The 24345-nt window shown below is 42.0% G+C and overlaps 1 protein-coding gene across 5 annotated transcripts in view; it reads left to right on the forward strand.

Annotated features, from left to right (window-relative positions):
• Positions 1-2039: 2039 nt before the first annotated feature.
• Positions 2040-24345, forward strand: part of SHOC2 (SHOC2 leucine rich repeat scaffold protein) — a 59906-nt gene continuing 37600 nt past the window's right edge. The window contains exon 1 of one of the 5 annotated variants that reach the window (XM_040071426.1): positions 2040-2155. The gene's annotated coding sequence lies outside the window, so the exon portion shown is untranslated. The other 4 variants (XM_040071428.2, XM_040071427.2, XM_058421572.1 and 1 more) reach the window with 4 other exon arrangements.

The following is a 24345-nucleotide window of genomic DNA, read 5'->3' on the forward strand; positions in this document are numbered from 1 at the left end:
CCTTCTGCTCTGGGACAGGTCTGTGCCAATGAGATCTGGGGACAAACATTGCTGATGGAGACTGGGAGTAGGTTGGAGCTGAGCTTTCCAGCATCCAGTAGGAGGGTATAAAATTAACTACTCCATTTGGGCAGATTAAAAACAAATCTTCCATGCATGAATTCTGCTTTTGCAAAAATGTCTGTTAGTTCTCATTGTTGGCACAAGTATTACCAGTCTAATCTCATATGACATATTTAAGGATTTGCAGCAGAAGGGTGGAGTTACCAGTGTAAATTTCTTGGCTGATTTATCTCTTGTGACAATTGTCCTGCTCTGCCTTCTATCAGCTTTTCAGAACAAATCAGGGTTTCTGAGTATAAAGTAACATTTCTTTATATTTCAAATAATATTTTTTAAAGCAAGGTGAGTAGAAACAGAAGTAGAATCTCTGACAGAACCAGAATACACTTAGAGGTATCCTTTGTAACTATTTCAGTGCTAAAGCAACTGGGCAGAGACACTTTGCACACAAAGGGCCTGAGAAACGTAAAGGTACACGGCCAACAAAACATTGAGATCCTCCCTACAACACTCCAGCCTTTTAATGCAAATGACTGTGTTCAATTAAGTCACACAAGAAACATTTTTTTCAGCCTCCAAGCTCTCAAGGCAAAGTGTGTATTTCCGTGTCTTATAGAGGATCCTGCACCGTCCACAATGAAGTTTTACTGATTAATAACAGCAAATAAACATCCAGGCATTGTAAGAAATTTTGTCACTAGGAAATTTCAACTGCTTTCTGTCTTGTGATCCAATATGCCAAAAATCCAGTTCTGCTTTTAATGCTGTCCAGCATTTATTAGTAAAAGCCCACATAACCACACTGAACTGTCTGGTTTGCCAAAGACTGACACAAAGGCAATTGGCACAATTTTGGTATTTGATAATTGAATGTGAATAGCCTTGTTTCACTGAAACCATCCCAGATGATTGCCAAAAGTTGTAAAAAACCTGATGGAAATAGCAGACACTCAGATTTGACTATCTGATGTAGGAAATGGCTCCCAAATTTACCCGTGGTTTTGATTCTGCTGAAGTAGCTGCTGAACGTGACCTGTGGGACGAGTCCAGCTAGCAAGATCAGTCAATAGACTCCTATTAATTTGAACGTATTTTAGAAATTATAAAGTTGAGATACTACTGCAGTGCAGAATCTAGGCTTGAAAGGGGAACTGATTGCAACCACCTGAGAACTTAGCATTAAAAAGCTAAACCTTTCTCAGCAAAATACTGAAAGATTATAACAAGGCGTCGAAGAACTTTCTTTTAAAGCCCATCCTAAATGAAAGGGCGACTGATGGCAGATGCTCTGTCACACTTGAGTGTATTTGTCTACACAGAGGTGTGGTTGTCACCTTCTGCATGGGTGCTGCCTTTGCTTGCAGCTCCCACGTATCCCTTGCAAAGGCAGCTTGGTTGGGCTTCGCCTGAGACATCTGCTATAGAAAGACGAGTCAGTACATTGGTCCGAGGTTACGGTAGCTGCTAGCTGGGGAAGGTCCCGATTTTGTCGAAAAAGGAGACGCGGGAATGTCGCGGTCCCCAAGCCCATATGTTCGGCGGTGTCTCAGCAGCTAAAGGCGCCGTGCCCCGAGCACTGAGGAGACCTGCTCCACACCGACCCATCCCACCAGAATTCCCCATCCTGGCTGCGCTGGGGGCCGGTTCGCCAGTTCAGCCGTCGGAATGGCAGGAAAGCACTTCCCGGTTGTTGTAACGCTTTAATAAACCGCAGTGGGTCACCGACCGAGCGACGGGCTGCCCTCCTCCCCCGGGGACATCCCGGCAGCGCTGGCTCGACGACAGCTTTCAGCGGGGTGTGGGGGGCCGGGGGCACGGCCGGGGACCCGCGATCGGCGCTGGGACAGCGCAGGGGAGCCCTGCCCGAGCCCCGGGAGCGCCCGGCCCCGCTCCCGCCGTCGCCACGGGCAACGCGGCGCTTCCGCCGTAACCTGGAAGCGCTCGGCGGCCGCGCTGGGCGGGCCCGCCCCGAGTGCCGCGGGAGGGCCGTGGGCGGGCGGTCCCGTGACGGCTCGGTGCGCACAGACGGTGGCCGGCAGGGCAGGGCCGGGCGCGGAGCGGGTGCCGAGCGGGAGGATGGCGGAGCCGCACGGTACGGGGCGGGCGGGCCGGGGGGGGCTCGGCTGACGGCGGGCGGCGGCCGGGGGCGGCGGGAGGCCGCGGGCACAAAGGCGGGGAGGGCCGGGGCGCAGGTGGGGGCGGCGGGGCGGCCGGCGGGGAGCCCGTGCCCGCCCCGGCGGGGCTGCCCCGCCCGGTCCGCCGGGCCCGGCGCAGGTGGGGCGGGCAGGGCCGGGCCGGCGGCGGCCGTCGCCCCCGCGGGGCTCGGCCGAGGGGCTGCCGGGCGATGGCAGCGTCCGCCGCGACAACAACAATAACAACAAAAAGAAAGGAGGAAGCTCCGTCTTACAGCCTCACCTCTCGTCCTCCCCGCCGGCTCTCGGTGCCGGGAGCCGGCGCGGAGGAGTTGAAGGGAGCTTGGCGTGAGTGTAGTGGCAGCGGCGCTCAGGGTAATGATTGCCGGCGTGCGGGCGATGGTTACAGCTGCCTCTGCCCGTGTCAGTGCGGTCCCCCACCCTCTCGCATAGGCGTGAAGCTCTTTTCCTGTTTCACCCGATGTATTTATTGTGGCAGTTCTGATGGAGCCGCAGAGACAGAGCCTCGTTTCAAAAGTCGTCTCCTTCCCGTCTAGCCAGGTGATTTTCCCGGTATTTAAAACAGAGAGGTGTGACGGAGGAAAGCGGTGTGACAGCTTCCCGCCTATATTTGTGGCTGTAGAAGGCGTCTTCGCCGAGTCGTTCGTGTCTTTCTCTAGGAAATGCTTCAAAAGCTGTAGTAACCTTAGTAAGGTGAACGGCCGCGTAGACTAAAATTGCGGCTGGGCGTGAGCTACGCAGCAGTTCAGCAGAACTGAAGTTGGGTGAAACTGTGTTGCTGCTTCACTTGTCCGTTCTGTTGAGGAGCCGGCACGAACATGGAATAAAAAGTCGCAGTGTGTGAGAAAGCAATTGCGAAGTGCTGAAATAGTACTAGTAATTTTTAAGTTGTGTTTTTGAGATGAGACTGTGGAAGCATTGAGTTCTGCACATGTGCAGACTTCGACTGAGGTAGAATATTCATGATCAAGGAGTTGTAATTGTGTGTATTGTCATTGCTGCAGTACTTGGTGGGGTTTTCTTTTTTGGACTACCAGAATAGAAATTAAGATGGTGTTGGTAATTACCTTCAGGATCTTAATTTTCTACTGTTTCTTGTTTGCATGTTTGACTTTATATATTGTTCTTTTTGCCTCCTAAACTGTTTGGTTTTTTTGTAATCACTAGTCATTATGATATACTTCTCTTTATAAAATCAAGGGCGTAAAGTAGGTGGTGGTCAAATTAAATCACACTTACTTACAGCCATATTTCAGGCATATGTTGTATGGTGATCTTGATATAAACCTAGTCTGGTTTTGGGAAAGATTTACAGTATCTTATGAATTTGTTATTACACTAGTGTGCATGCATTTTAATTTTAGTAACACACTTATCATCTTAATTTCCCTTGAATATTTTGGATTTCACTGTTTTGTTTTTCTGTGTAATTATTCTTTGCTCTGGATGAGTGAAATGGGAGATTATTTTACTAATTTGATGCCGTATTCCTTTAATTTTAGGCCGTTTGTCAGCTATCAGCATTTCTTTACATGTGGCAAGGCAAAGCGTGTATATTAGACAAAACTAATTCTATATGTAACCTTATAATACACAAAGATGATTCCAGACAAAGCTCTCCTTGTGTCCACAGCCTTCCTTTGAGGAATACTGAGTGATCCTCAAAGAGGATGCTGTCTTCTTCCACGTCCCTCTATCTGCCCTTTCTAGAAACAATCCCCAGCATTTTTTGTTTGTGGTGATGGCAAGGGAGGGTCGATGAACAGTTCTGGTTGCGAGTAGCTGCTGTTCCCGGTGGAGTTTTTCCTTTCCAGTGTGGTGTATCTGGAAGGCAGGAGGTGCTGGGAGGGGCGTTCCTTTGTTATGTTGACACTTAAATCCACTGACGGGTGTATTCTCCTCCTGGAATTTTGTATGATTGAGGGGATTCCTTCAGACGAGGAGTATTTTCATCAGCTGCCTTCTTGCGCTGTTAGCCTATGTGCAGAAATTAATTGCTTGGAAGATCACTGCTGTGTGCGTGCCTTTTAGGAAACCCTTGGATTGATTGAGTTGGCTGTGGCTTTCTAGAAAAGCGTATTTCTGCTGGAGCAGCATGTGTGTGGCAGTCGTGGCTTGTCACCGTGCGAGCTGGCAGCTGCCAGCCTGTGTCCAGCACCCGTGAAATAGGTGGATGTAGGTGCTCGCACGTGGGCACGGTGCTCGCGTGTTGTAATTGAATTAGGGCTGTCAAAGCATCCTCTGCGTGTTTGAAATAAGGATCGCATTCTGCCATCCCTTCTTGACGAGGCTGAGGAAGCCCAGTAAATAACAAAGCTCTCTTTTGGGAAGGTTTAGTATGGAAGCAAGGAAATAAAGCTGCCTTAGGAGACCCCAGTGGTTCCAAAATACCACTGTGGGCAATTTGGGTGGGTGCTAGGAAGGAGCTGTGTCTCTTTAGGAGCGGGTTCTCCTCTGTGTCCGAGGAAGGATGGAAACTTCTGTGCGCGGGAGGGGAAGGCGGCGTTGTCCCTTCCCGTGTCCCACCACAGCCCCTGGGATGCTGTCCCTGCTGCCCACCCTGCCCCTGCCCTCCCCAGCGCCTGGGTTTGGGGTGTCTGTGCTGCTCTGGGTGCAGGAAAAGCTGGTGCCGTGTCCTCGCGTCCTGCCCGCCATACCCTCCCGTTCAGCGTGGCCAGTGGCATTTCCCACCCAGAACACTTCGAGGCTCATTGCTTTTGATTTTATTTTTTTCAGAGGATACTGTTTTAATTGAGGTGAGGTTTGCTTTCCTCCGCTCTGTCGTCGCAATACCTTGTATTTATTTTTACTGCATGCAACTGCATCTCAGAGGAGATATTTCTGCCTCTCCCTTTTTGGTGGGTTTGTGTGTGTGTGAGAGGAGGACGCAGTAGTGACGATGAAAAAGCCAGTTATAACTGATTGTACCGATAAAAGAACTCTCGTTTTCGTGGAAACTGTACTGGCCGATATAGTCTAGTCTGTTTGATACAGTAGTCTTGCTGTGTTACAAAATGGACCGGGATAAAATGTAACAGGTTGTAATAATAAGCAAGGTAATGTTTGCTGTATTAGCTGTTGACCTTAATTTGCCTCTTTTTTTTTTTTTTTTTTTTTTTTTTTTACTGCATTGCTTTGCCTTGACTCTGTTACGAAATACACATCATGTACTATTATAAATCTGGGAATTCTCCAACATCAAATTTGGTTCAATAAAGGCATATCCAAGTCTCTGGATGAAAAGGGAATTTTAACTATTAGGGTTTTTTTCTTCCACCATTAACTTCCAGGTAATGTATCTTTTGTTCAGAAATTGTGGACAGCTTTTAATTTCTTTAAAAGAAGTAAGTTTCTGCCGTGTGGTGATTTTAGACTGGTTTGAGATTGTCTCAGTTTAAGAAGTACTTTATCTGTAATGCTCTAGAGGAGAAATGAGAGAACAGAGCCCATCACATAATTGCAGACATGCTGACTGGTGTGAAGATATATTAAGAGGCTGTGAATTGGTGTAGATAAATACTAGGATGCACGGTCAAAGAACTTTTGAAAACAATCTGGCTTGCCTTTATACTTGGTTCTTTTAGTATTGTTTTACCTTCGAGGTGTACATGTTGGGGAAAAAAAAGGAAATACTTGCGTCTGTTAGTTTGCTTTTTGCTTTCCCTACAAAAGCGCAGTCTGTTCTCAGAGTGGATGTGCATTAGATCCTGGTTTGCACGCCTGCCTCCCTTTCTCCTTTTCTGTCTCAACCAGTGCTGCAGAGCTTTTTTTTTTTTTTTTTTTTTTTTTTTTTTTTTTTTTTTGCCACAGGAAAGTATATACCCGGTTTTTATTATTATTTTTTAGCCTAGTTGAAAGTTTGCTGCAGTGTGTTAGTGGTGGTGGGGCTTTGCCGAGAGGAGCAGCCCTGGGGACCGAGCTGTGCTCCAGCCCCGTCGCTGTCCTGTGAGACATGAGGCTGGCGCTCGCGTTAAATCGGCCGTGGCTTGCTCTCACCTTTGCTGTGCTAATCCTCTGCGTGCCTTTGTGCCCAAAGACGCTTCGTGTTCTAAGTATGGACGAGAGGACGGTGTGATCCAGCGGGCAGTATTTCCACGGAGCCCTGTTGATCCCGTGGATATTGTATCCGGTTCAGTGGACCTGCCTACCCTGTGGTCGGAGGCTTTTTGTTATGCGTGCATCCTAATTGTTCTTTCTCTCGGCTTTGTGCGCAGACTGAAGGGGCTGCGCACCAATGCAAATAGCCTTTCTAATACCTTCCGCATTTGCATTATAATGGCTGCATAAATATTGCAGCACATCTCAATTCACTCACTGCTTTGACTGCTAGGCTTTAAAATAGGTTCTTTCTGTGGCACAGTTCTTGTTCGTGGTTGGTATTGCTTTGGAGAGGGGTTCTGAAGTGCATCCTTATTAAATAGTGAGGCATGTTTGTAATGAGGTGCAATTTTAACTTAGCCATGTTCTAGTCTCCCACTCCTTTCAGCCCACAGGTTGATACATGCACTTGGAGGCAAGAAAAATTCAAGCTTGAGCAGTTTTTCACCAACTATTTCTAAACTAACTATATTTGGGGTTGCAAAACATGTTTGCTTGAGATTTTCTTTTGTGTTAATTCCAGAAATCCTATAGATGTCTGTGAGAATATTTTCTACGTAAGGAATGTGAAACATTGTGCCACCGTTTTGGTGCTGAAACATTTGTTGACTTATTGAAAGTGTCGATACAGGGATGTGACTGAAAGCAGACACTCTTTTTGGGAACCGGTGGCAGACTGCCATCACCTATCTGTCAAAAGTTTGCTCTCCAGAGTTGTTAAACAGAACCAGTGATTAGTACCACGTACTTGACTCTTAGTGATTAATAGATGCACAGAGACTTTTTAATATCATCAGAGGATGCTAGCTTTTCTTGTGGCTATAGACTTGTTATTAATGTAATATGTCAAATTTTGGGAAAGGTAGTACATGGAACTATTATTTATATTTTTTGGCTAATCCGTTTTAATCCTAGGGTTCACTCTATTTTATGTGGTTTAGTGTATGAAAACTGCAGCAAGAAAGGTATGTTAGGTTTTTTTAAAATTTTATCTGATGTTAGTAGCTTGTCACTCTTCCACTTGTTTGCACGTGTTAAAGCAGTATGAGTTATTCAGGTTAAGAATATGCAGAATGAGCTTGTTGTAAGAATTAAAATTACTAAAACTCTTTTCTGAAACAGCAAGTGGTAGTATTGCAGGAATCCTAAATTTACTTAGGGCTTTGTATGATATTTGATGATTCACTTACATATGAAGTATTCTGCATAGTGCTGCAAACAACATATGTATTACTGTAATACAGTACTTTTAACACTTATCCTGTCAAAAAAACGTGTCTGTTAGAAGTTGAGAATAACTATAGTGATGGGCTTGAAAACACAAGGTTAAGCGATGTTATGTGAAAGCATAAAAATAATCTTGAAGCCCCAATACCCGTGAACACTAAGCTATAGTGTATCTATATTTCACATACGGATATATGTGGATTTTAATTATCTATTAGGTATTTCAGATAGTGTTGCTTTAGTACATCAAAAATATGGCAGAACCACTTCAGGATTTGCTGTTGTATTTAGATCTGTGTTTTCAGTGTCTCCATCCTAATAGGAATTAGTATTAAAACAGAAATCGAAGAGTTGTTTCATGACAGTTTGAATGGTCAGAACAATTCATTGGTGTGGCATGTTGACTTGACTGGGAAGAAAAGTAAGTATATTTATGACTTTTATGAAGTACCTGACTGGCAGCCAAAACAACCAGGGCCCGATATCTGTTTGTAGCAGAGGTGCAGCAATGATCATGGGGAGTCAGACTTCTCCCTTTTCCTTTTCCTTTCTCTCGCCGGTGCCCTAGCCATTTAAATCTTGGCAAATAGGGTATTTTGCTTTCTCTTTGTTATGAGGCTTCTGTTCTGTGACTGCCAGTAGTGGTAGTCTGTGTAATTGTAGCACGTGAACTGTCCAGTCTCCTATATATAATAAGCTTTCTGACTGTTCTAAATTTTTTTGATGCTGAAAGTTATAATCTGTTTTGTAATACACGGCAGTAATTGTGGTTATTGAGAATTGTCCTGGGAGGAGATACTCATGTTGTATTGAAATGCTTAGAGCAAAAGCTCTTTTTTACTGTTTCTTAACCGTTGCATATATTTTTCTGTTTTAAACAAAAGAAAGCTATTCAGTATGTCACAACTTAAAGCTTATATTGCACAGTAGTGAAGCTTGTAGTAAATCTGTAGATAATTAGCTAAAGCTCTGTGTACAGTGCAACCACAGGTGCTGAGTAAAGTGCATTGTGCTATGGAAAGGTTCAGACTCTTAGCTTCAGTCTTGTTTTTTTTTTTTTGTTTGTATTAGACCTAATCTAGCATCATTCCATCCTCATTTAAAAAAACCCAACACCCTTTAATCTCCCTCAAGCGCCCCCCTAATCAACCTGCAACTGTCCAAGGCAAAGAAATAATCGAGTGATCATTATTCTTTTCATTAGATGGTAAGTTGTATTTCTGAAATTGTGGTGTTAGAGTTTTGTGCTCTGTTGTATTCCCCTTCCCCCTCCACTGCAGAAAAGCAGAACTGTGCATTTCTTTTAATTCCAAGGGATAACTGCACAGCCAGGAGTCTTTTGCAGATTGCTGCAAATACCAACTCCTGTTTCGAAGCACACACACTCTGTGTAGTTACACAGAGTCACTGTGTGTAGCAGAGAGAAAATGACTTCACTAGCAAACTGTATGTCTCCTGGAGGCATCAGGTGGCTTAATACGTAAACAAAAGTCCACTGCAGTGAAAAAATAGATCTTTATAAAAAGAAATAGTGCCAAAAAGTGACCTGAACGAGGAAGTGAAGAGCTAACAGAGAATTCATCTGTGTAGTCCTGCAAAATGCTGATCATAGCAGAATATGAAAGATTTACCGTGAAAACCCATTTTGCTGTTGCTTCTGATGTAGCACTTAGAGTACATGACTTTCAAAAATGGTTCATGTAGAGAAATGGTTGTACAATTAAAGGGTCTAAAGTCAAGAATATATAATATGCATAGTTTGGAGTGATTTGCACAAATTTCTTATTGAAGGGATGTATGGGTTAAATGAAGCCTCAGCTCAAATGTTCTTGTTAATATGTTAAATCTGTGACAATTCTCTAATAGTTCTTCAAATCTAATGGCTATTGTTCAGTACTTACAAAATCAAAAATATTACTTATTAAAGAGAATTTTACAATACTGACAGTTGTGTAAGTTTTATTGAATTTAAAATTCTAGATTTCATGAAAAGGGAAATTGGTATTAGTAAATAGCACAAACGAATACCTGGGAGCTTGTTTTTGTGCAGCAGAATTTGTTTTGGTACGTCTGTCCAGGTCTTTTGAACTCTCTGACAGCGTGCAGATGATCACAGATTTCAGGTAATCATATTTGTTTTTCACGGTGGGCTACATCTTTGCTTCTTAGAATACGCAAAAAAAATTGTTTGGCAGCTTTCTTTATAGCATATTGTGTGTGGCAGGCCTAGCTTAGGAGGGAAGAAAAGTTTAAATATTATACCTATGAGTTGTAATTCAGAATTTAAATGCAAGATGGTTTTTTTTTCCCCCCGTGATTTCATCCATAAATTTATTTTCTTTGTTTTAGGGTCATCATTAGGGACATTTTTACAGTAGTAATTTCTCCTTTCCCCATAAGAACTCTTCGGATAAATGTTAGTAGTTGTTTCCTGCATTTAGACTGCATCCTGTCTTGTCTTTTAAAACTTAATCTCTTTGCAGTGCTCTTTGGAGAAGCCCTAAGTCATACCCAGATATCGAGGTTTCATTTACATGCTCTCACTGTAGTATCATGTTTTCTTCTTCTAAACCGAGATGCTGTTTATTGAACCAATTAGCTGCTGGGTGCAAGCCAGGACTTTCTCCTGAAATCAGAATTAATGAATAAACAAATTCCACTGGAAGGATTCCTGTTCTCACCAGGCAGGCAGTTAACGCGTGACAAGGACACGGCTCGTGCCCTGTCGCCTCAGTGCCTGTGTGTGTGTCTGGGTCTGCGCTCGGCCCTGCCAAAATCTGTGGGGTAAACTTCTGACTGTAGATCACAGCGCTCACATCACATATTTGATGGTATGTCTGTCTTGGGCTGTTTTTGAAACCGTTCCAGCTCTTCTGTAGTCAGCAGATGGGATGCATACGCCTTCATTAACAAGCAGTTAACTCCGCTGGTAGGACTGAATTTTCATCACGCTCCGGGTCTGTGACTTGGCTTTTTCTGCATTCCAGCTCCCACTGTTTGTTCTGCTGTCTCTAAGAAGAAATCGACAGGAGCGTTACATGCTCCTGCCCTCCTGTGGTAACGAAAACCCAAATGTTTTTCTCAAAATCAGGTTGTGTAAAAATAAAAGAGAGAGCGAGGAGAAGAAGGAACTAGTTTTTCTCTTCTGGAGCAGCTGCTCACATCTCAAGGTGTGCGTTTGCCTTTGGTGAAGTGTTCTGCTTCAGAAGCCCTGAGAAAGTCATAGTTATTTCTGAATTGCCTGTTGCAATATCAAAAAGACCTTGTAGCCTTTTAAAGTCTCGAGCTTTCTTGCTTTTATATGTGATGTGCACTATCCCTTTTGCATTAGAGAAATTAGGGCACAAATTACAGGGGAGATTTCTACCAGCAGCGATGGCAGTGGCACACCTCTCCCTCTGTGAGCCAGTGGGAGCTGAAACCCAGGTCTAGGATGTGGCTTGGAGACACCAGTGGTGAAGCAACAGAGGTGGATCCCAACCCCAAACTCCTCACTCCTCCCAGCCAAGTGGAAGGTGAAGCAAGGCAAATGGGCACAAAACCATGGCTCTGTGAGGTCTCTGTGGGGACCACGGAGAGCACCATGTTGCAGTCGTGTGACCTGAAAGGATCCTGAAATGGTTGTAGTCTGTATGTGACCTCATTTTTCTTAATGATCCTCTGTATTAATAATACTAAAAGAAAGGCGCTCTCATCTTCACTTCAAAGCTCGTGGTGTATATAAACTATGGACATACACCCTCAGACTCGCTAGGCAAATCTTTGTGCTGTTCTCAACCTGGAAAGTCTTGGAATGAGGAATCTGTGTTTGTCACAGCTTTCAGTCCTGTGATTTTCAGTGTCTACTGGAACTGGTTTATTTTGTGTTTTCCACTTAAACCTGCTTTATGTTAGCAGGGAGACTTTCACAGTTTGCATGCCGTTAGTTCTTTGGGCCAGCTTGCTGTCTGTCTTTCAGAAGCATTTAATATAAACTGATCAGTTTGTTGTATACCGTGGAAATCAAAGTATGCTTGAGAGCTGATTCTACTGATTTTCTCATTGCTTTGTACTTTTACAACATGCTTTTTGCTCCCTCTTCATCTTTGAAGCTACATAATTAATAGTTGAAATACCTTCTGACAAAAAGAAATGGTCCAGAATATTTTTTTTTTAAAAAAATCTTGGCTGTAAATGCCTTATTTTGTGACACAGAAACAAGTTAATGCAAGGTAAGAGGGTGTACAGAGCGTGAAAGCTGCTCATTGCTACTGCTTGTCTGTATTCCCTTATCCTGAGGTAACATGAGGTATCCTGCCTCCATCCATCTTAATGCACACATTCAGGTATGTGTGCATGCCTGAGCTTTTTCCAAGTAACTGGTATGCTTCCATCATTGAATGACTCTCTTTGCAAGTCTAGAGATATAAAGTTTTCTAATAAAAGTAGGGGGGGGAGAGATCATTGAAAATTTGTATGTGAGTGCTACTCTCAGATTGCTGTTTCTAAATAGAAATTAATAATGATTTGAACTTTCTTGTACACTTTTCCAGTGAGAGAGCAGTGACTGGTATGTCATGGGAGCAAAAAGAGCAAAAAGTTCTGCTTGGGTTGTATGTGGCTGTAAAAGCTTGTGGGCTGAATTTCAAGTTGTCTAGGTGCAGAGTGTAAAATTACTACTTGAGACTCTTTAAATCCCTTCCAAGAGTAACTTTTCTTGCCTGTCTAAGCAACTTTCTCGAGTAGTGGAGGGTGAGATGGGCAACAGCTCTGAGTATATCTTAGTTATAAGTTTTATGTAAATTCAGTTTTGTATAGCCTGGTTTATAACTAAATGAGGCTAGGAACCTAGGAACTAATGAAGAAATTTTCTTTTGTGGGGTTCCACTTTGATGGATTTTCCATAAGTATTTCAGGTGTGTGTATATATTCATCCACTACAAATGTGCTGCTCTTCAGTCACCAAAAGTAAATGGGCAGAACCTGATTAATAGAATTAATTATGCTGAAAATAATCTTTTCACCGGTTTTTGATCACTTTTCAGGTAGCTACTCCAAAATAAAGTTTTTATTGATGCATTATAGAGATGATTAGCCCAGAATCACACCATTTAGGATTCATTTGGATTCTCATTTTGCTTGCTGCCAAAACTTTTAATTACCAGCTAGTGAGCACTGTAGGTTATCTTGTCAGTGAGATGTGGGGGGCTGCTTGTACGGCCCTTTTTCTGACCTCCTGTGATGATGGGCAGTTTTCATCCAAGGCTACTCTTTGGTTTTGATTATTAGTATCTTTATTAATGTGCAGCTTTTACCACTGCCTAGTGCTTGCAGCCAAATGTAAATAAAATATCCCAGCTTGAATAGCAGTGACGAATGAAAGCTTAAACAGGTGAACACAGAGCAGAGTAATTAGCCAGTGCAAGGAAGTGGTTCTTTTAGGCCAAGCTTTTCATTTGCCTTTAAGGGTCTCTTTTCAGTATGAGGTGCTCTGATATGCTGGCATAGTTGTTATTATGCCATTATAATTATTTATACATATCTATACACACATGTATAAAGCTGGGGGAACAATTACTTTCCACTTTGTGAAGTTTACCAAACTCACTTGTGGATCACTCCCAACTTTATTTTGGTACTTCTGGTGGCAGCTAGTGGTGCTTGAATTAAGTAATGTGGCTTTTATGCAAACCTCCTAATATTTGAAACAGCATCTAGAAATAATAAATAACAAATTGAGAGCTCCTGATGATAATACAGATGAGGAAGAAATTTTAACTGGAACAGATGGTATTTTTTCAGCCTAATTTGGATTTGCTTTGTTATCTCCCATTTTTGTTTAACGTTCAGTCTTTCATATCTCTATTAGCAACTTCATTTATTGTATATGCAGGCATGACTAATATGCTGGAGCATGCAGGGCAGCATGGCTTGGAAACAGTCCACAGGCCAGAACTGCCTTGCAGGGCAATGATTTGCTTCCTTTTTCTAAAGGGTAGGTGGGAGGGCTATTTGGGCAATAGATATTTGAACACTGAATTTTTTCTTAGATAGCGCTTTGTGGTCCCATCTAGACATAAAGGTAGCATGGGTGAAGGAGGGAGGACACAGACAATTTTCTAACAGATTCCTACAGTTATGTGTGTGTTTATAAATATGAGAAGAACTGGACCCATAGAAGCATGCATTGAAGATACCACATTCTTCTGGAGAGAGATGAAGAGCTCCTGAATCAAAGTAATAATTTATTGATAAATGCTAGAAGTAGGAACAAGATGGTGCTATGTAAGATCATGCTGTAATGCAGCCCACAGTGATGAGTCTGAGTGTTGGCAGGGATCATCTGGTCTGGATTTAGTGGTAGTGTTATTTGCTCTGTAAAATAAGCTAAAAGTTGCTTGTGAGAAAAATGAGCAGTGAAATAGTATCATCTGCACAGATCTGACATGAGGAATTTAGGAGTTAGAGGGCAACACACAGTGTGTCAGAAACAGAGGCTGTGGTTAAAACCTTTTTCTCTCAGTCATGTTTCCAACTGGTAATCCTCACAAGCACAGATCAAATTTAGCCTTAGAAAGCAAGAATCATTTAAAATTAAAATTTCCTTCTTTGCATCGTGTCTGAATTTGATCCCCATAGGATGCTGATCTAAATAAAATGATTTTATGTATATATTCGTTTTTTAAAAATTGATAATTCATGTTTATAGCATTTAAATGTGCTTTAATACTAAGCCAGTACTGACAGTTGTCAGACTAGTTATGCTACTCTGTAAGAATTACAAGAGCTTTTGGTTTGGTAGGAATTTGTGCAGTACACACAGTGATATTCAGCTCTTCAGATTGCAACTTCTCCACCTCCTGTTCCAAGAGTTATTGTCAGAGAATGTAAGAAGGGGAGGAAGGAGGGATTGTGGGGGAGAGGAGCTGTCCCTGTTTGCACATCCTCCTGTCCAAGAACCACAGGAGCTGGGGGGGGCTGGTGGGGAGGAGGTTTCCTTGGCCATGTGCTGATCCTTTAGCCGCAGACAGGAGTAAAAGGCTGGATGTGACTGGACTATTTCTTGCCTTGCAGCAAAGGGAGGGATGGAGCAAGGCTTGAGGTGGGATGGAGGAACAGCTCTGGCGTGTTGTGCCTTGCTGGGAGGGCTGCGCTTGGCCGTGCCCTGTCGCAGGGGTTGCAGCAGTTCAGGTCCTGCTCCACACATCCTCTTAGCCAGTTCTGATGTCCTGACTATCTGCTGCTGCTCTTTGGTTATTCCAGAGTTCCTTGCAGCCTGTACTCCTGTCTCACTTCAGGTGCATACTGGTGGTTTTCATCCCTTTTACCCGTACTGGTGTTTGCTTTTTTTCTCATCCTTTATGTTTTCCTTGGAAGTGTCATTCTTGTGATTTTTTTTTTTTTTTTTCTTCCTTCCTCACTATTTTGAGAATGGTTGAGTAAAAAAGGAATAAGCAGGTAGCAAGTATTAGTTAAAATTAGTTAACCAGCTTCTTTGTTAAACCAATTGTTACTTGTTTTTGGAGTTTCAGGTACAGTGTTTCAGTTTCTAATTATTATTTCCGTTCAGGAGCACTGTTCTCACATCCTCAGATATTTTCCTAGTATTCTCATACTGTTCATATATATATATAGTACCCTCATTTTGAACATATTGTTCTGGAGCATATTGTCATACTGAAATTTGTTCAGTCCTTCAAGTCAATTTGGGAGGCTGTGTATTTTTTCTGAGAGCTTTCTGCATATGTCTAATACTTTTTGGATTACACTTGGTTTGAAAAGGACTCACTGTCTTTTAATCTGAGTTGGTTCAACCTGTGCAGCTCATGTGACTGTCACTTAGGTGGTTGAAATAGTCCTCTCCTGCCCTGTGCATTCGCGCAAAAATTAAGGCTCCGTCACTTTGTTGAGCTGTTTGTTGGAGGTTGGGTCAGGGTCACTCTGCAAGGAGCTGAGAGCATCCTCACCTCTGTGCAGGTCAGAGAGCAGCAGATGTGGACAATCCCAATGCAGGGAGTCACCTGTTCTCAGCTTGAAAAGTTCAGTGCAGTCCTCTGGTCCATTTATTCAATGGGAACAGATTCTGCAAGGCACAAATATCTGGAGATCACCAGGCCTGGCAAGACACTATTGTACCTGAGCTGCTGTAAAGGTTGCATTTTAAATGTTCACAAGCAGACAGTTTCTTGCTGAATTAGGTAGACATTTATGACATCTGATTTCTGTCTGGAACAAAGGGCAGTAAGGCACAAAAATATCACTCAGTATAAACAGGCATACAATACAGTTTTGATATTAATTTTGTTAGGATAGTGATATGAGCTTTAGTGTAGCTCTAAGCTAGCCTCCTTATTCATCAGTTTTTTTCGGCTTTCCATTATCTTATTTAATTTTTTGGAAAGCGGTGAGGTAAAAGGTATTGTTGCAACATTTATACAATGTTGTTTTACTCAGATTGCATCTCAATTTTTTCTATGTCATTTTTCAGGTTAGCACTGCTGCTGCTTTCTACTTTTGCAGCACACAAGCCTTTCAAGTGTGCTAAGAGTCTACCACTGAGCTGATTTTTGACAAGCAGAAATCATGTTTTTCACTGTTTCTAGGAAAAATGTAATTGAAGATGTTTTGGTGTTTTTTTTTTTTTTTTTAAGAAAAGAAAAGGATGCCTCATCTGAACAGATTTTGAAGAATCTGCTTGGAAGGGATCATAGCGGTTTTCTTTTTACTGTTTTTTTTCTTTTGAAGGAAAACATCTTGTTCCTGTGAAGGGACCCAATTTATCATGTGTTTTCCAGAATTGTTAATATATGTGAAATAATCTCTTAATCAGGCTCAGAGTTATGAGCAGAATGGTGTTCAGTGCAGGGGCTGAGGGTGTTTTGTGCATCAGGCTCCGTGACAGTGGGGATGAGGATGAAGAGTATTCGTGGTAGGTCTGGACATTTCATGATTCTTCACAGGAAGGTGAGCAGAGCTTTCATTCTCATCCATATTTCACTTTTATCTGCTATCCTGGGAAAGAAATCTCTGGTATCATCTTGGGAATCTGTCAGAATGTGGATGAACTTGCAATAAATTCAAATGCTGTAATTTTGGGGTTTTTTGTAATGCTAATGCATTCAATGTTGAGTGGGGAAGAAAACATGTAAAAAGCTAAATAAAAATGCTCTTAAGAAGTTATGAAAATTAAGTTTTCACTATAAAGCAATCAGAATTAGGGAGGTGTGAACGAGATGGCTTCCAGTGGTGTAGGTGACCATACTTGTCAGTGTGTTTAATACCTCTCCAATTATTTGCCATCTCCAAGACCCCTTCTCCACACAGTGTGTAGGAGCAGGAGCCTGTTGACTGATTATTTTCTCAGTATTTTTATGTCTGTGATACTCTCCTATGTAGAATCTCTTACCAGCTGCTTCTTGCCCATCCCCTGTGCCATCCTTGTTCTTGCTCCAGCTCCTGCCTGTTTCTCAGCTTGCCTGTGCTCCAGGCAGGAGCTATTTCCTCTCTGTGGCTGCTGTGACCCAGAGGAAGGTGGGGAGGACAGCAGGAGGGTGTCTCAGCTGAAAAGAAAGGTCTGTTTGGCCCCTCTGGGTTTGATTTGCTCTGTGGGAATGCCTTGTATCAGAAGCTGTTGGTGTCGAGGAGGTGAAGCAGGCTCAGGCTGTGTGAAATATTCAGAGCTTTGTCACCACAGGATCTCCTTGTAGTTTTCTTATTAGAGTTTGAGTGGCCAAGAGTGAATATGTGGTGAAATTCACTGTGGCACCAGACATTATAATAGATTTGAAGTCCCTAATCTAAACTCAAAATGCCATCGTTATGAAATGGGTGTTAAGATTACCTTCCACAAAGCAATGTGCTTTTACCAGCTGTTAGTCTTGCAAACAGCTGAACCAAGTGAATTATCTTACCTTTCCCCTCTGTTCTTATGTTCCTTCAAGGCCCCTCTCTCCAACCACAAAACAATCCAAAAAACCCCGAGGGCTGGCAGGCAGATGCTGGTAAATGTCAGCTTGAAGGAGTGAAGTCTTACACAGATCAAGGTGATTGAAGAAGCCTTTGCCACAGAGCACTGGCTGTATACAGGGCTACCTGAATCACCTATGGAATGCATCTGTTTGTTCCAATAATACTTCACTGCTCTATGTCGTGTTTAATTCTGTTATGCTCAATGGGGGGAAGCAGTTGAAAGCTTTGAAAGAGGCTTGGGAGCAATTTTGTTCTTCATCACCTCCTCAGGGTGTATAATGAGCCTACATTTCCATGGTGCCGTTAATTTGCGAAGCTCCCCAAGGTATTTCGGAGCTCCTTTGGCTTCTCCAGCTCTGGCTGAGCATCATTTCAAGCAGTGGTGCAGGAACATGGAATACATTGGAATGTGGTGCCCATTGGAATGTGGTAATCTGCTTAACCATGTGCAGTAATGCAGCATAAGAGGGTGAGGACAGGGAGGGAATAATGCAAAATCCAGTTGAAGCTGAGTGGGCAGAATGTAATTAAGCTCAGAAATGTAGCAGTTAAAAATGAGACTCCAGCTGGAGTGGGCACACATAATACAGGAAAAATACCATTTCTCTTTGACAGTTTCTAGTTCTTGCATCTGAGTATTTGGATGGCAGAAATGGTCGGTCACATCATGTTTAGGCAAATGATTGCTGGAGGAGAGATGAGAGTATTTTAACTTATATCTAGTTAGCTAAAACACAGCAATTTCTTTGTCATTATGATAGATAAATAAACCTGGCCTGTGTCAGTTTGCTTTCACCAGGTAAGATGCATTTATCTGGAAGAGTGGAATTACAAAACCAAACAGAAAACTCACTGGAAAGAACATTGCTTAAGCAGTAATGGGGGGAGATGTGTAGATTTTTTTTGACTTTTCATTCAGAATAGCCTACATTTGTTTTGGTTTCCTGTAATATTTAATGTTAACTTTTGGAAAAATATACCGTCATAAAGAAACAAGTCTAGCTAATCATTGTGCAGTTTTCAAATGAATTTTATTTAATTTAGTTGTAATGAAGCAGAAATGTACTCTTAGACCAAATTTGTTGCTGATTGGGGCTGTTATCTTTTCCCTGGGAAGAATGGTGATCTGTTGTTGTTTTCTAAGAACTGGTCAGATTCAAAATGTTAATGATTTGAAAGATGAGGAGATGTGTAATTGGAAACATGAAGCTAAAGTATTTTTTTGGACTTTGACAGACACTTCTATATCTTCCAAACTCACAATGTTAGTTGAAAAGTAAATGTTACTGCAGATTTCCTTTTCAATGCATTAGTAATATTTAAACTAGGTGTTCAATAAAACAAATATATCCAGGCTTTTGTTGTCTTAACTGAAGATCAAGAACTGCAAATAATTTTAGCTAAAAACAATAAAAAGATTGAAGAGAGGCCAGATATTGTTCAGTGCTGAGCTACAGTATTGTAGTTATTGTGGCTTTATCTGCTAGAACGTAGAAGGTAAAGAGTCATCACTCCTTTTCATGTACAGAATTGTGTTAAAACGCATTAAGTTGATTTTTAGACAGGGTTTTTGGTTTTTTTTTTTTTTTTAAGTGTAGTGTTTCTCTGCAAAAGGATCCAGTGACTTATAGTCACTAATTATGGTCAGAAAATTGGAGGGACTGAGAATCATCCAGCACTGAACTTTGTGAAATCATCATAATTATTACAGAAAAGCATGCTGAAGAAGGTGAGCAAACTTACTGCATCAGATTCTGAGATAAATAAACGGAGAAGTGCTACAATAAACAAGTTTTTTGGTAGATAATTCTGCGTTGCTTTTATGGGCCAGGATGGGATGCTGCTGTAATTGAGCAATGTTTTTGTTTAGCTGTGATGGGGTTTTGTGTGTGCTTTGTCCCAGTTTCTGTAGGATCAATATAACTTAATTTGTTGATAATGCAAATAATTAGTAGATAATATGTAACTCTGCTGATGCTTTTTGTGTTTACTTCCTCACTTGCTTGTTATTCATGTTTAGTCTCCTTTTTAGTAGGTTTTGTTTTGACAATTTTTTTTTATTGCTCAGAAGAAACCATGAATGAACGAAAAATACTTGGTGCTAGTTTGTATCATCACCTTTGGTGGGACCAGTGCCATTTTCTGTCGAATTTGTAATAAAACAGTGTTTGGCAGGTTGTTTCTTTTGTTTATGGGAGCTGTTGAGGGATCTGAATAGTTGTGTCTGGGTGCCATGTAGTGAAGGGTTGTTCTATATTGGAAATTAAAGTTTTGCTACGAGTGGGTGATCTTTATTCAGAGGAGGGTATTGGGTGGGTTGGGAACGCTTGCTCTTGTAGAAGGTTGTGTGCCACTATAGGTAGAGAAGTTGTATGGCCACAGAAACAAGAACTGGGTGTCCCTAGAATAATCTATCGATTTAGAATGACCCTTTTAAGAGGTATTGGGACCTGCACTAAATCCTGGAAATTTGTTTCATCTAGAAAGTTAGGATTTTCAAGTTTCTTGTGTTATGCAGGATTACACAGCCTGCTGATACAGTGAGTTGCCATGGAAATGGAGACATGCAGCTCAAAAGGTGCATGCTGGGGGGCCACACATGCAGAAAGTACCTTTTTACATCTTAAAATAAGCTGCTGAATGGAGTTAGCGGAATTCTTTGCTCTTGGAGTCTATTTCTACAAAAACATGTAATGGTATTTTATAACTTGGCCAAAAAACTGGCGGGTTTTTGTTCCCGCAAAGGAGAAGAAGAGAGAGTACTTTGTAAAAATAATGTTGGAGTGCACAGAATGAATCACAGTATGTATATTTTTGTACTTGCTAGGTGAGTTCAAAGGCAGGGCACTAAAGATTATTTCTCCTAGGAACTTAAAGCATAGGTGACTTTCTGTCTGCAAGTGTAGAACCTTTTTGTCCTGACTGCTCTGGACTTTGGTATGTGACCTGGCACTCGGTGCAGGGAAGTACTTCCAGAGAGCAGCAAAGCTGCTGCGAGTGACCGCCGAGTGAAAAGATGGATTCCAAAGCTTCATTCCAGCAGTGATGTCCATGTGCCTGCCCGTTTGCCCTGGTGGGGCGTGGTTGTGGCAGAAGCTGGGATGGGATGGCCTGGGAGATCTGCCTGGCTCTGCAAGCACACGATGATCAGCCTTCAAATCTTTAAAAACTCATTTGCTTATTTATAGTAACTCCAAGTGTAATTGCACATAGGCTTGGAATTAGGTGCCTATAGTTACAGATGTGCTTGCAGCAGATTTAAGGCACCACAAGTGAAGCGTGGGGAAGCCTTTAGAGATGGTCTAAATGGAGTTGTTGACCCCTTGGACTGACATTTGTTCAGTTATTCCCTCGACCCCTGGGTTTTGCTCGGATGTGAGGCTGGATTATGCTCGGCTGTTTGGCAGCCGTGGGAGCAGCAGTCGGGATGGTCTTGGCTGCAGTCCTGTGGCAGATGAAGATGTTTAAAGGGCTTGGAGGGCTGTCAGGGCCCAGGCCTCCTCCTTACCCAGCTCTCGGGGCTCAGGCTGTGAGCAAGCCGCTCTCTCAGCGTGAGAGGGGATTAGGGTGCCACATCCTGGGGTGTTGAAATGAGGCTAAATTGGTAGTCTGTGAATGACCATCTGCTGGCCTTCCACTTACAGGACTGAGATGAATTTAATGGTTGGCCTTCTCCATGGAGCAAGCCAACCAGGGTAGCTGGCACGGTGAACCGTGGCAGTATTGGCCTGCTGCCACTGAGCACCCTGTACTCTGGAATAACCTGTTTCTTCCCAAAGAGGAGAAGCTGTCTAGCTGGCATATTTCAGGACCACTGCTTTTGTTGAGGTAGATGGGGCAGTTTTTGATCTCTGGTGGAGTGATGGCTGTTGTTCCCTGTCTCCATACCTCTGGATGAGGTTTTGTGTTTAGAGGAGCTCTGCAGCTGCCAGTGACTGATTCAGCAGTTTGCTCCCAGCTGCTCCGTGGTGGCTGCAGTGGCAGAAGCCGAAATGTACTTATGCAGATGAAAACTCTGTAGGTCAGATGTTTGAAGCTAGGAAATTGTAGGAGAGAATGTGCTTCGTTTGCAAGTGACTTGTTGGCTTAAGCTATTTGGTTTACCAAATGAAAGTAGTGACTGGTTGGGGTTTTTTTGGGGTGGCTTTTTTTTTTTTTTCCCATACGTGGTATTGAGAATGGAAGTTCATTGTAGCCACTTGGGCTAAGCTTTAAATTTCATCCATTGCTTATTGATGTGTTCATCTTTGTGGTGTACTGGAATATGAAATGCTTTTGATGTATCCCATGCTGCTCTAATTAAAAAGTAAATACTTTTAGCAAGGTAGATTTTTTTTTTTTAGTGTGTTTTTGTTTGTCAAGAGGTGTTGCTGCAATTACCAGATAGCATTTGAACTCTGCCTTGTTGTTAAGAATCACTTAGGGCTGACTAATCAGAAATACCTAGATCAGAATTGCAATCTCAGAACATTTTATTTACCATTATGTAGTAGAATAGTTACCTGCTTACTCCAGAGTCTTAGGTATGAGCTGATTCCTTATTTCTTCAACTTGTTTAATATTCAGAGCAATCCTCTGCTGTTATTAAGGTTGAAAAGTCCTAGTCGTGGTGTGGGTTAAGTTTAGTACAAACACAGAATGAAGAGAAAATTTGTTCCTATTGTGATAAAAAGTTGTACATGTAGTAAAAAAAAAAATCTTTCTAAATGCAGACTGTATGTCTCTTGCTACATTACAGAAGTAAAATTCTGTTACACTTAAGTGTAATGTGTTACACTTGAGTGAAAATGGTGCCTTAGATATTACATGCTTAGAATATCAGAAACGTTTATGGTTTGAAGTGCCTGGTTTGGCCACTGAAGCACAGAAGGGGAACCAGTAAGGGTTTAGGTGGAGCTATAAAGTGACCGTTCTGTGAGATGACGTGCCGCGATGATTTCCCTTTGGCAGAGAAGACTGCTGTTGCTTAGCCTCATCACTTGAGAGGGAGATGTTTCAGCTGTGGGAGACTCTTTTATTTCATTTAACAATTTCTTCTTCAAGCCATCTCTGTGAACTCACAGGCAACTTTCATATAATTGCGAGTCACAAGACGCTTGAACACATCCTCTGGGAAGTGAGGGACTGCTGAGAGTAATTCATGCGGTGAACAGCCTGGTCTGGGGGGGTCCCACCACTTTGCAGCAGTGGGTAGGAGACAGTTAAGGCTTTTACAGCCTTGCTTGTATAGTAGTTGGCTGAAATCCTTTATCTCAAGCCTCATATTGTGTTAGATAGTGACCAGGAAACATCAGTATTTATACTGCCAAATTGCAGTGATTAGTGTAGTGCTATTCCTAGAACGGCAAAATGTTCCTACATTACCACACTTTTAATAAAGCATTTATTGCATAAATGTTTTAGGTTGTGTTGCTCAGAAAAACTGAAATCTCTTTTCAATTATTTGTACATATTAAAAAAAAAAATCGTTAAAATGTACAAGGTAAATGTGTTCCTCTTTTCCAGACAGTAAGGAAGGTGATACAGTTTAGGCTGAGGTTGCTTCTGTTTCTGAAGTTTCATCAGTTACAGATGACAGAAAAACCGAAATACATCTGGTTTATGTTCACCAGACATCAGGAAGAGTGAATCAAAACTCTGAAGCTGGTTATTTATAGCTATTTACAAATATTTTACTTTAAAAAAAAAATATTCAGAACAGGGAAGAGATTATTTTCCTTAATGTCTCTAAAAGTTTTTCTTCCCCTCACATACTGTGCCAAGCAAGAGTCTTATTAAATTTTCCAAGTTCTCTGGAACATAATAGTTAAATGTTTTTATGTCAATTAATATTGACAGGAAGTCAGTTTGAACAGCATTGGAAAATGGAAGTAGTTGGCAGAACTAGCTAATTTCACTGAATTTCCTTCTGCTAAAAATATCTCTAAAAGAAGCTCTGCTTTTGAGATACAATGAATGCTTGTTTGACTGTAGTTTAGAATTGATGGTGACTCTTGTCCTTTAACCAAAAGGGCTTGAAAAATATGCATAACCTCTTGAAACACATTTAACTTCCTCTGTAGCATATGTAATTAGACTTATGCCCACCAAAAGTTTACATACATGTTTGACCTGATGTATATGAGTAACCCTAAGGCTCGAATGATCTGCAGCAGACATCGTGCAGAGCAACTTACATGAAGTTTAGCATTTAATTTCTTGCTAGGTGCAATTAAAGTTATTGCTAACAAAGGCAGTGAAATGCGTGCAGATTATTTGGAGCACTTGCACTGCCGAGCTGCTTTCAGCAGCGCTAATCTCCAGCAGTCTTTCCTTTCTGAGGCTCTTTCTAAACCTCCTCCAGCTGCTGTGCACATCAGAAATGAAGCAAATCTCTTGGTGGGTCCTGAATTTGATTAAATTGAAAGCTCAAGAGAGCAGCAGCCCTTTGAGCATTTCGCACTTTGGGGACTCTATGAGGAGCAGTAGCTGTTCTGGCACTGCTACACGTCTCTTTTCTGTGCATTTTCAGAATTCAGAAACTGTGTTAGTTCTTGATTCCTTTGTGTTACTGTTTCATAATGAAAAACATGCTGTCAAGCCTTTGGGGCTCCCACCCTTCAGTCAGCTGTGTTTTTGCATCGGGAGTCATTACATTTCCTATTACTGGTGTTTTACAAGCGTGTAGATTATACATTGCTGACGAAGTTTTAAATATAATCTGGTGAGGTTAGTAATCTCAAGGAGAGGTCAAATTAATGAATGGTGTGGAAGTCTTAAGGATACAGTAAAGAACTGTCCCGTGCTGCTTTAGAAAACTCAACAGTGCAGAAAATTTCCAAGTTCAAAACTGTTTTTGCTTGCTGCTGCTAGCGTT

Source organism: Hirundo rustica, chromosome 8 (genome assembly GCF_015227805.2).
Source record: "Hirundo rustica isolate bHirRus1 chromosome 8, bHirRus1.pri.v3, whole genome shotgun sequence".
Classification (NCBI taxonomy): Eukaryota; Metazoa; Chordata; class Aves; order Passeriformes; family Hirundinidae; genus Hirundo; species Hirundo rustica.